This window comes from Oncorhynchus mykiss, chromosome 1 (genome assembly GCF_013265735.2).
Source record: "Oncorhynchus mykiss isolate Arlee chromosome 1, USDA_OmykA_1.1, whole genome shotgun sequence".
NCBI lineage: Eukaryota > Metazoa > Chordata > Actinopteri > Salmoniformes > Salmonidae > Oncorhynchus > Oncorhynchus mykiss.
In genome coordinates this window covers 31,727,080-31,739,403 of record NC_048565.1, presented here as the reverse complement: position 1 = coordinate 31,739,403, position 12,324 = coordinate 31,727,080, and the positions used below count along the sequence as shown (strand labels likewise).

General features: G+C 43.2%; 1 protein-coding gene across 3 annotated transcripts in view; it reads right to left on the bottom strand.

The window, feature by feature from the left end:
• Positions 1 to 12,324, bottom strand: part of LOC110521218 (FERM domain-containing protein 5) — a 113,540-nt gene that overhangs the window by 42,792 nt on the left and 58,424 nt on the right. Inside the window, exon 1 of one of the 3 annotated variants that reach the window (XM_036975692.1) lies at positions 10,076 to 10,309. The exons of the other annotated variants lie outside the window; for them this stretch is intronic. The gene's annotated coding sequence lies outside the window, so the exon portion shown is untranslated. Of the gene's footprint in view, positions 1 to 10,075; positions 10,310 to 12,324 lie in introns of those variants that run through there. 3 annotated transcript variants of the gene reach the window in all.

Below are 12,324 nucleotides of genomic sequence, written 5' to 3'. Positions count from 1 at the left end.
GGTGGGCCACCAAAAACGCTGGCGAATGGAAGCAAGCGTACCCCGAACGCCAGGATGGCCGGCTAACTTGGCAGAGTGAGCCCACTGAAGAACGGCCAGACGAGTAGGAACGGGAACGAAAAGAAGGTTCCTAGGACAAGCGCGCGGCGACGGAGTTTGAGTGAGTGCTTGCTTTACCTGCCTCTCAATTCCCCAGACAGTCAACCCGACAACACGCCCCTCAGGGAGAATCCCCTCGGGGTCAGTGGAGGCTACTGAAGAACTGAAGAGACGAGATAAAGCATCAGGCTTGGTGTTCTTAGAGCCCGGACGATAAGAAATCACGAACTCGAAACGAGCGAAAAACAGCGCCCAGCGCGCCTGACGCGCATTAAGTCGTTTGGCAGAACGGATGTACTCAAGGTTCCTATGGTCAGTCCAAACGACAAAAGGAACGGTCGCCCCCTCCAACCACTGTCGCCATTCGCCTAGGGCTAAGAGGATGGCGAGCAGTTCGCGGTTTCCCACATCATAGTTACGTTCCGACGGCGACAGGCGATGAGAAAAATACGCGCAAGGGTGGACCTTGTCGTCAGAGAGGGAGCGCTGAGAAAGAATGGCTCCCACGCCCACCTCTGACGCGTCAACCTCGACAACGAACTGTCTAGTGACGTCAGGTGTAACAAGGATAGGTGCGGATGTAAAACGATTCTTGAGGAGATCAAAAGCTCCCTGGGCGGAAACGGACAGCTTAAAGCACGTCTTGACAGAAGTAAGGGCTGTGAGAGGAGCTGCCACCTGACCGAAATTACGGATGAAACGACGATAGAAGTTCGCGAAGCCGAGAAAGCGCTGCAGCTCGACGCGTGACTTAGGGACAGGCCAATCAATGACAGCTTGGACCTTAGCGGGATCCATCTTAATGCCTTCAGCGGAAATAACAGAACCGAGAAATGTGACGGAGGAGGCATGAAAAGAGCACTTCTCAGCCTTCACAAAAAGACAATTCTCTAAAAGGCGCTGGAGGACACGTCGAACGTGCTGAACATGAATCTGGAGTGACGGTGAAAAAATCAGGATATCGTCAAGGTAAACGAAAACAAAGATGTTCAGCATGTCTCTCAGGACATCATTGACTAATGCCTGAAAGACAGCTGGAGCGTTAGCGAGGCCGAAAGGAAGAACCCGGTATTCAAAGTGCCCTAACGGAGTGTTAAACGCCGTCTTCCACTCGTCACCCTCCCTGATGCGCACGAGATGGTAAGCGTTACGAAGGTCCAACTTAGTGAAAAACCTGGCTCCCTGCAGGATCTCGAAGGCTGAAGACATAAGAGGAAGCGGATAACGATTCTTCACTGTTATGTCATTCAGCCCTCGATAATCTATGCAGGGGCGCAGGGACCCGTCCTTCTTCTTAACAAAAAAAAACCCCGCTCCGGCGGGAGAGGAGGAGGGGACTATGGTACCGGCGGCAAGAGCTACAGACAAATAATCTTCGAGAGCCTTACGTTCGGGAGCCGACAGAGAGTATAGTCTACCCCGGGGGGGAGTGGTTCCCGGAAGGAGATCAATACTACAATCATACGACCGGTGTGGGGGAAGAGAGGTGGCCCTGGACCGACTGAACACCGTGCGCAGATCGTGATATTCCTCCGGCACCCCTGTCAAATCACCAGGCTCCTCCTGTGAAGAAGAGACAGAGGAAACAGGAGGGATAGCAGACATTAAACATTTCACATGACAAGAGACGTTCCAGGAGAGGATAGAATTACTAGACCAATTAATGGAAGGATTATGACAAACTAGCCAGGGATGGCCCAAAACAACAGGTGTAAAAGGTGAACGAAAAATTAAAAAAGAAATGGTTTCGCTATGATTACCAGAAACAGTGAGGGTTAAAGGTAGCGTCTCACGCTGAATCCTGGGGAGAGGACTACCATCCAGGGCGAACAAGGCCGTGGACTCCCTTAACTGTCTGAGAGGAATGTCATGTTCCCGAGCCCAGGTCTCGTCCATAAAACAGCCCTCCGCCCCAGAGTCTATTAAGGCACTGCAGGAAGCTGATGAACCGGTCCAGCGTAGATGGACCGACAAGGTAGTGCAGGATCTTGAAGGAGAGACAGGAGTAGTAGCGCTCACCAGTAGCCCGCCGCTTACTGATGAGCTCTGGCTTTTACTGGACATGAAGTGACAAAATGACCAGCAGAACCGCAATAGAGACAGAGGCGGTTGGTGATTCTCCGTTCCCTCTCCTTAGTCGAGATGCGGATACCTCCCAGCTGCATAGGCTCAGCACCCGAGCCGGCAGAGGAAGATGGTAGTGATGCGGAGAGGGGGGCAACGGAGAACGCGAGCTCCTTTCCACGAGCTCGGTGACGAAGATCAACCCGTCGCTCAATGCGAATAGCGAGTTCAATCAAGGAATCCACGCTGGAAGGAACCTCCCGGGAGAGAATCTCATCCTTTACCTCTGCGCGGAGACCCTCCAGAAAACGAGCGAGCAAAGCCGGCTCGTTCCAGCCACTGGAGGCAGCAAGAGTGCGAAACTCAATAGAGTAGTCTGTTGTGGATCGATTACCTTGACATAGGGAAGACAGGGCCCTGGAAGCCTCCTCCCCAAAAACAGATCGATCAAAAACCCGTATCATCTCCTCCTTAAAGTCCTGATACTGGTTAGTACACTCAGCCCTTGCCTCCCAGATTGCCGTGCCCCACTCACGAGCCCGTCCAGTAAGGAGAGATATGACGTAGGCGACACGAGCAGTGCTCCTGGAGTAAGTGTTGGGCTGGAGAGAAAACACAATATCACACTGGGTGAGGAACGAGCGGCATTTAGTGGGCTCCCCAGAGTAACACGGCGGGTTATTGATTCTGGGCTCCGGAGATTCGAAAGCCCTGGAAGTGGCCGGTGGATCGAGGCGGAGATGGTGAACCTGTTCTGTGAGGTTGGAGACTTGGGTGGCCAGGGTCTCAACGGCATGTCGAGCAGCAGACAATTCCTGCTCGTGTCTGCCTAGCATCGCTCCCTGGATCTCGACGGCTGAGTGGAGAGGATCCGAAGTCGCTGGGTCCATTCTTGGTCGGATTCTTCTGTTACAGTGCGTGAATGAGGACCCAAAAGCGAATTAACGTAAACAGAACTTCTTTAATAACAAAACATAGGTAGGCTCAGATGGACCGGCAGATTCCGACAGGACAGGACAAGGTTGCAGCAAACATGACGATAGTCTGGTTCAGGCATGAAAAACACAAACAAGAATCCGACAAAGACAGGAACAAAAACAGAGAGAGATATAGAGGACTAATCAGAGGGAAAAAGGGAACAGGTGGGAAAAGGGGTGACGAGGTAGTTAGGAGGAGACAAGGAACAGCTGGGGGAAAGAGGGGGAGAAAAGGTAACCTAATAACGACCAGCAGAGGGAGACAGGGTGAAGGGAAAGGACAGAAACAAGACACAACATGACAATACATGACACTTTCGTATCGTCTGAGATTCCCAAAGTTTGGAAAGCTGCCACGGTCATACACTCTTGACCCAAACTGCTACATACCTATATCTATCCTACCCTGCCTTTCTAAGGTCTTTGAAAGCCAAGTTAACAGATTACCGACCATTTCGAATCCCACCGTACCTTCTCCGCTATGCAATCTGGTTTCAGAGCTGGTCATGGGTGCACCTCAGCCACAGGTATTGGTTAGAGAGTTGGACCAGTAACCGAAAGGCTGCAAGATCAAATCCCCGAGCAGACAAGGTAAAAATCTGTCGGTAAGCCCCTGAACAAGGTGGTTAACCCACTGCTCCTAGGCCGTCATTGAAAATAAGAATTTGTTCTTAACTGACTTACCTAGTTAAATAAAGGTAAAATAAAAAACGATATCATAACCGCCATCGATAAGAGACATTACTGTGCAGCTGTATTCATCGACCTGGCCAAGGCTTTCGACTCTGTCAATCACCGCAGACTAAACAGCCTTGGTTTCTCAAATGATCGCCTCACCTGGTTCACCAACTACTTCTCTGATGGAGTTCAGTGTGTCAAATTGGAGGGCCTGTTGTCCGAACCTCTGCAGTCTCTACGGGGTGCCACAGGGTTCAAATCTTGGGACAACTCTCTTCTCTGTACATATCAATGATGTCGCTCTTGCTGCTGGTGATTCTCTGATCCACCTCTAAGCAGATGACACCATTCTGTATACCTCTGGCCCTTCTTCAGACACTGTGTTAACTAACATCCAGATGAGCTTCAATGCCATACAACTCTCCTTCAGTGGCCTCCAACTGCTCTTAAATGCAAGTAAAACTAAATGCATGCTCTTCAACCGATCGCTGCCCGCACCTGCCCGCCCGTCCGGCATCACTACTCTGGACGGTTCTGACTTAGAATATGTGGACAACTACAAATACCTAGGTGTCTGGTTAGACTGTAAACTCTCCTTCCAGACTCATATTAACCTTTTGTGACTAGGGGGCAGTATTTTCATTTTTGGAAAAATAACTTTCCCGTAATAAACGGGATATTTTGTCAGGACGAGATGCTAGAATATGCATATAATTGACAGCTTAGGATAGAAAACACTCTAAAGTTTCCAAAACTGTAAAAATATTGTCTGTGAGTATAACAGAACTGATGTTGCAGGCGAAAGCCTGAGAAAAATCAAATCCGGAAGTGCCTCATGTTTTGAAAGCGCTGCGTTCCAATGTGTCCCTATTGAGCAGTGAATGGGCTATCAACCAGATTACGCTTTCTCCTTATTCTCGAAGGTGTCTACAGCATTGTGACGTAGTTTTACGCATTTATGTTGAAGAATACCCGTAGGCGGTTACATTGCGCAAGTGGTCACCTGATGCTCCCAGAGAGATTCTCGCGTAAAATACAGAGGTAGCCATTACTCCAATCGGTCCTACTGAAAAACGAATTGTCCCGATGGATATATTATCGAATAGATATTTGAAAAACACCTTGAGGATTGATTATAAACAACGTTTGCCTTGTTTCTGTTGATATTATGGAGCTAATTTGGAATATTTTTCGCCGTTTTCGTGACTGCAATTTCCGGGTGATTTCCCAGCCAAACGTGAAGAACAAACGGAGCTATTTCGCCTACAAAAATAATATTTTTGGAAAAAAGTAACATTTGCTATCTAATTGGGAGTCTCGTGAGTGAAAACATCCGAAGCTCATCAAAGGTAAACGATTTAATTTGATTGCTTTTCTGATTTCCGTGACCAAGTTACCTGCTGCTAGCTGGACAAAATGCTATGCTAGGCTATCGATAAACTTACACAAATGCTTGCCTAGCTTTGGCTGTAAAGCATATTTTGAAAATCTGAGATGACGGGGTGATTAACAAAAGGCTAAGCTGTGTCTCAATATATTTCACTTGTGATTTTCATGAATAGGAATATTTTCTAGTAATATTTATGTCCGTTGCGTTATGCTAATTAGTGTCAGATGACGACAACGGCCCCGTTCACGGGATGGGGTGTCACTAGAGGTTAAGCATCTCCAATCCAAAATTAAATGTAGAATCGGCTTCCTATTTCGCAACAAAGCATCCCTCACTCATGCTGCCAAACATACCCTCGTAAAACTGACCATCCTACCGATCCTCGACTTCAGCGATGTCATTTACAAAATAGCCTCCAACACTGCACTCAACAAACTGGATGCAGTCTATCACAGTGCCATCCGTTTTGTCACCAAAGCCCCATATACTACCCACCACTGCGACCTGTACGCTCTCTTTGGCTGGCCCTCGCTTCATACTCGTCGCCAAACCCACTGGTTCCAGGTCATCTACAAGTCTCTGCTAGGTAAAGCCCCACCTTATCTCAGCTCACTGGTCACCATAGCAGCACCCACCAGTAGCACGTGCTCCAGGAGGTATATCTCACTGGTCACCCCCAAAGCCAATTCTTCTTTTGGCTGCCTTTCCTTCCAGTTCTCTGCTGCAAATGACTGGAACGAACTGCAAAAAACACTGAGGCTGGAATCTCATATCTCCCTCACTAGCTTCAAGCACCAGCTGTCAGAGCAGCTCACAGATCACTGCACCTGTACATAGCCCATCTGTAAATAGCCCATCCAACTACCTCATCCCCATACTGTATTTATTTATTTATCTTGCTCCTTTGCACCCCAGTACTTGCACATTCATCTTCTGCACATCTACCATTCCAGTGTTTAATTGCTATATTGTAATTACTTCGCCACCATGGCCTATTTATTGCCTCACCTCCCTTATCCTACCTCATTTGCACATACAGTATATAGACTTTTTCTACTGTATGATTGACTGTATGTTTGTTTATTCCATGTGAAACTCTGTGTTGTTGTATGTGTCAAACTGCTTTGCTTTATCTTGGCCAGGTCGCAGTTGCAAATGAGAACTTGTTCTCAACTAGCCTACCTGGTTAAATAAAGGTGAAATAAAAATAAATAAATAAACAACATTCAATAGGATGATCTGAAAATAAATAATTTTACTCACAATTTTGTCCTCAAAGCTTGGATGAATGCTGGAAGAATGACGGAAAGCTACTTATCCTAATCCAAGTCCCTAACTGTCTCGAGCTGTCAGAGAGTGGCATGCAGTCGCTCGTGCAGAGAGTAGCCAAGGATTATGTAATTTCATATTAGATTAAACTATGAGGGTTTACAGATTTGATGTATTGAATCTCATTATGTCAATGGATTACTATTGAAAGCTTTACACTGGTATCTGGCCTTGTTTTCTGGGATGGAATCTCAGTTTTTAGTGACTCCTTTATAAAAATCACAAAGCTCCTAATGTTTTTACATGGACACAAATGGATTTTAAAATCATTTGGCAAATAGACATGCCAATATTTATTGTTAATGTTACATTTCTGAGGGCATGGTTGAATGAAATCAGTTTTGCTGTTGAATTTTCTGCATCATTGACACTGCATGCTAAGCCGACTGGACTTGTGGATTTGTGATTTGGGGGAGGCCTAATGTTATGAAGCAGATGACAAATCGTGTTGCGTTTGCACTGGGCCACCCTGTCGCTTATAATTTAATGACTCGACACGAATGTCATTTGGTGGTTATCAAAGAGGGCACTGTTCTAGAGTGCACTAGAAAAACCACAGAGGCATTGAAGTGGCCCTTTGTTTCACAGCAGTGAATTCCTTGGTGTGTAACCAATAAGATCATCTCTTCATTTCCCAGCGTAGAGGAAGCAGGCAGCCATCTGAATGTAAAGCTCATCTCTGGGGAGAGTAGTTGATCGCTAAAGGTCACTGTATCTCAAGTCAAGCCCTAAATGAGAGAATGAACCTTTTTTCGTTGCAATGGAACATGCCTGAAAACATGAGGAATGTCAACCTGTTTCAACCCTCCATACAGGATTTAATGTAGTTAATCAAATTTGAGTTTTCTGCACAATCCTGAGAATATATTCTAGAAGTTCCATTAATCACTTTGTTATTGTATTATCAGTAATAAGGCACGCCTCCATTCACATCAACGGGGCTGTAGTGGAGCGGGTCGAGAGCATCTAGTTCCTTGGTGTAGACATCACTAACAAACTATCATGGTCCAAACACACCAAGACAGTCGCGAAGAGTGCACGACAACGCTTATTCCCCCTCAGGAGAATGAAAAGATTTGGCATGGGTGCCCAGATCCTCAAAATGTTCTACAGCTGCACCATCGAGAGCATCCTGACTGGTTGCATCATCGCTTGGTATGGCAACTCCTCAGCATCCGCCCAAGGCGCTACAGAGGCTAGTGTATACCTCTCTGGGGCCAAGCTTCCTGCCATCCAGAACCTCTATACCAGAAACTGTCAGAGGAAGGCCATAGACATGGTCAAAGACTGTTCTCTCTGCTGCAGCACGGCAAGCAGTACCAGAGCGCCATGTCTAGGTCCAAGAGGCTCCTTTACGGCTTCTACCCACAAGCCATAAGACTGCTAAAAAGTTAATCAAATGGCTACTCTGACTATTTGCATTGACTCCGTTTTTTACGCTGCTGCTACTCGCTGTTTATTATCTATGTATAGTCACTTTACCCCCTCACATGTACATATTACCTAAATTACCTTGACTAACCTGTACCCCCTGCGCATTGACTCGGTCCCTGTATATAGCTTTGTTAGTGTTATTTTATTGTGTAACTTTTTTTCTTACTTTAGTTTATTTAATTTTGTATTCATTTTCTTAGCAAATATTTTCTTACTTTTTATAAATTCAGCATTGTTGGTTAAAGGCTTGTAAATTAACATTTCATGGTAAGGTTGTATTCCTGTTGTATCCGGCACACGTGACAAATGCAAGTTGATTTTATTATATTTTATTTTATATTGTGACATTTCCTTTGTAAAATGATGACACCTCATTATATTCAGCGTCCACTCAGTGGCTTGTGTTAATATTGTTTATTTTAGCAAAAGCATTTCAGTGTGTGTGCGTAGTATATAGTCAGTAGTATACCCTTCATGCTGAAGGTCAGAAGCAGGGCTGTCACCTCATCACCCTAAAGGATGTACAGACATGAACTACGGCACCTCCCTCTCCCTCACTCCCTCAGACTCTCTAGTCCAGCCTGCCGGTTGCTGTCTTATTCAGAAGTCATTGTCTGTGGTAATGATAGAGCATTAGGCTACTTGCTAATACAGCAGCATGGTCTGAAATGCACCCATTAAAAATCCTTTCTCTCTCATGTCGCTTTAGCTTTGCTCTTCATGCATAGGCTCTGCACATATCTATTACTTGTGATTCCTACCATCGTTTTGTGTTATTTAACATGTTCCCCTCAGCCTGCTCTCGTCTCTCTTACTCATTAGAGAAATGGCATGAGACAGGGATTTAGAAGCCAGATACCCTCAAAGTGATAGACAAATTAATGAGAGGACACCCTGTCAAGGAATATTGACAGTCTCTCATATGAGCCTGGGCCGCTAAGCATTACGCTTTTAGTGTCAGAACACGAAAACTCTCTCTCCCGCTCTCTGTTGCCTGTAGCGTAGTGTCTCTTGTGTATATTGTATAGTTACAGTAAAGCTAGAGTGTTTTCCCAGTTGCAGCCTTGGTCATCATTGTTTACATATCTTGCATTATTCATCTCATATGTATATACTGTATTTTATACCATTTATTGCATCTTGCCTATGCCGCCCTGTCATTGCTCATCCATATATTTATGTGTATATATGTGTATATATGTATATATTCTTATTCCATTCCTCTACTTAGATGTTTGTGTATTAGGTAGTTGTTGTGGAATTGTTAGGTTACATTTTGGATATTGCTGTATTGATAATGCGGCACATGCTAACCATGTGTATGTGACTAATAAAATTAGATTTAATAATCTCAGGTTTAAGACAGAGGGTTAGGGTCATATTTGCAGATTCAGATTAATTCCGCTTTTTTGTTGGATTCAATGGCTGTCAGGGATCCAGGACAAAGCATCATCATTCCAAAGGGATTTAAAGGTACAGTTACGTTATTGGTCCGATGCCACTGGCAACACCCGTTGAATATGACCGGTGTCAGTAAACGTAGGGGGAAAAAAGTAATAGTTAGTCAGCCTAACCAACTCTGCTAGGGCGATTAAGTGCTCATATATGAACAGATTTTTAGAAGATTGCATGTTGCTAAAATGCTGTAATTTCCACTTTAAACGCGGATCTGAAGAGTAATGCACTGAGAGAGGAGAGAAATTACTTAACGTGCATTACTCTTCAGATCCGCCTTTAAAGTGGAAATTACAGCATTTTAGCAACATCTTGTAAAAATCTGTTCATACATACCACTGGGCACTTAATCGCCCAGAGTTGGTTAGGCTGACTAACTTGCTTTTTTGCCAACGTTTACTGACACCGGTCATATTCAACGGGTGTTGAGCTTTCGTAAATTCATCAGTTATTTTGCACTCTGGCACACTCAGATGAGAGTCCTCTGAAATCGGAGTAGCTAGATCACCAGAGTGAATTTGCGAACGCAAGAGATATGCTAGCTAACTGGATAATAGTATATGCTGGCTAGCTAACCAAATAACACCTGCATCTCTAGCTGTTTATAGCCACCGAAAAACGGTATCAGGGCAAACAGTCTGTCACTCACCTACTTCTCCGATGAAATGACATCCTCCTAGAAGCTAGCTAGCTATCTAGTTAACATTAAGCTCCGTGTTTTTAGCTTGCTACGTAAATAGATACATTAGCCTATTAGCCACATTATGACTGACTTGTGATCATTGCCCTTGCTAGTCTGACATTCCCAGCCTTAGTTACATTTGTCCGTTTTTGTCCAAAATATTGAAACTGAAACAGTGCATCCTGAATGGAGGCAACAAACAATGTGCCAGGCCAGCTGAGATTTACAGCCTGATAGCAATATTTTTTTGACTTTTGGCTCATTAATCTATATGGTCCAAATCAGGATGATCCATACTTCTTGGAAAACATTTATACCAATTTATTGAATTTACAGGCAACAAATGATCAAATCATTATGGTAGGAGACTATAACACAGTGTAGTACCTCAATGGACCGTGAAGGTAATCACTCTACAAACTATCATCACTGTGCCCTTAAGGAAATCACAAATATTATGGACACTAAAAACCCAGACTTGGTGAGCTATACAAGGAGGAGACTTAATCAAGCTAGTCGTCTTGACTACTTTCTTGTTTCTTTCTCTCTTGCATCAAAGGTTAAAACAGTTTTAATAGGAGACAGAATGCGATAGGATCAACATCTAATTGGCATTCACATAACTTATAGATTTTCCACATGGACTGGAAATATTGGAAATTTAATCTAAGTTTACTGGAGGACAACATATTTTTTAACTAAGACAAAATAATTTATAACTGAATTTTTCCATTATAATATAGGCTCAGCAAAACCCCGTATTATTTGGGAAACCTTTAAATGTACCTTAAGAGGTCATTCAATTAAATATTCATCAATAATAAAAAAGCAATTTCTGACTAAAGAGGCAAGACTAACAAGGGAAATCCATTAACTAATTGTACAGGTAGATAGCAATAAAAACGATACTACAGAGATACAAAATAAGTTAGAGGAAAACCAAAAAGAACTTGAGGAACTTATTCAAGCACAATCTAATGTAATCTATTACAAAAATAAATCAAATGGGATGGAATATGGAGGAAAATGCAAACTTCTTCCTGAATCTCCAATACATGAACACTAACAAAAATAACTTGCAGAAACTCATTACTGAAGACGGAGTCATCTATGATTCTCCAAATGATATTTTAAAAGATTAAGCTAATTATTTTAGGCAGATGTTCTCTTTTCCATTTCCGAATAAAAATAGCATAAATAGGAAAGTATACCAGTTTCATTTGAGGACCAGGATGTTGACAATTGTGCCATACAGATTGCAAAATAGTTAGAGATTTTTGATGTACCGATTCCATGGTACAGGGTGTACGAGTTTATATATAAAACAACACAATATTCAAGACTTTGTGCTTTCAGCTTTCTTGACACCAACAAAATGTTGAATATTTGGGGCATAAAATCATCTAGCTCTGCAGATTTTGTTGTGAGGATACAGAATCAGTAGACCATTTATTTTGGTATTGCCCTCTGGTAGCCTGTTTCTGGTCTCAGGTTCAGGAATGGCTGAAAATGCATAGCATTGATCTAAAATAGACCCTAGAAATAGTACTGTTAGGAGATCTGGAGAGACCGGGTCAGTCAATTACTAATATACCAATACTGTTAGTAAAAGTATTTCTCTTCAACTCGCAATCTGTGGATTCTATTTAGTTAGATAGATTGAAATTTTACATTAAACATCACAGCATAGTTGAAAGATATGTGTTGCGTAGAAACTAGAGGTCGACCGATTAATCGGAATGGCTGATTAATTAGGGCCGATTTCAAGTATTCATAACAATCGGAAATCGGTATTTCTGGACATCGATTTGGCCAATTTTTTTTTTTTTTTTACACTTTTATTTAACTAGGCAAGTCAGTTAAGAACATTCTTATTTTCAAATACTTATTTTCCACCATAATTTGCAAATAAATTCATTAAAAATCCTACAATGTGATTTTCTGGATTTGTTTTCTCTCATTTTGTCTGTCATAGTTGAAGTGTACCTATGATGAAAATTACAGGCCACTCTCATCTTTTTAAGTGGGAGAACTTGCACAATTGGTGGCTGACTAAATACTTTTTTGCCCCACTGTACATGTAATAGTGCCAGACATGCACACAAACATATACAGTTACCATTGCTGTTATGATTTTAGTTGTCCTTGATGTCCTTTGTTTTAAATTATTTATAAAAAAAAATAAAAAAAATGCATTGCTGTTTTCTTCTGTCTTT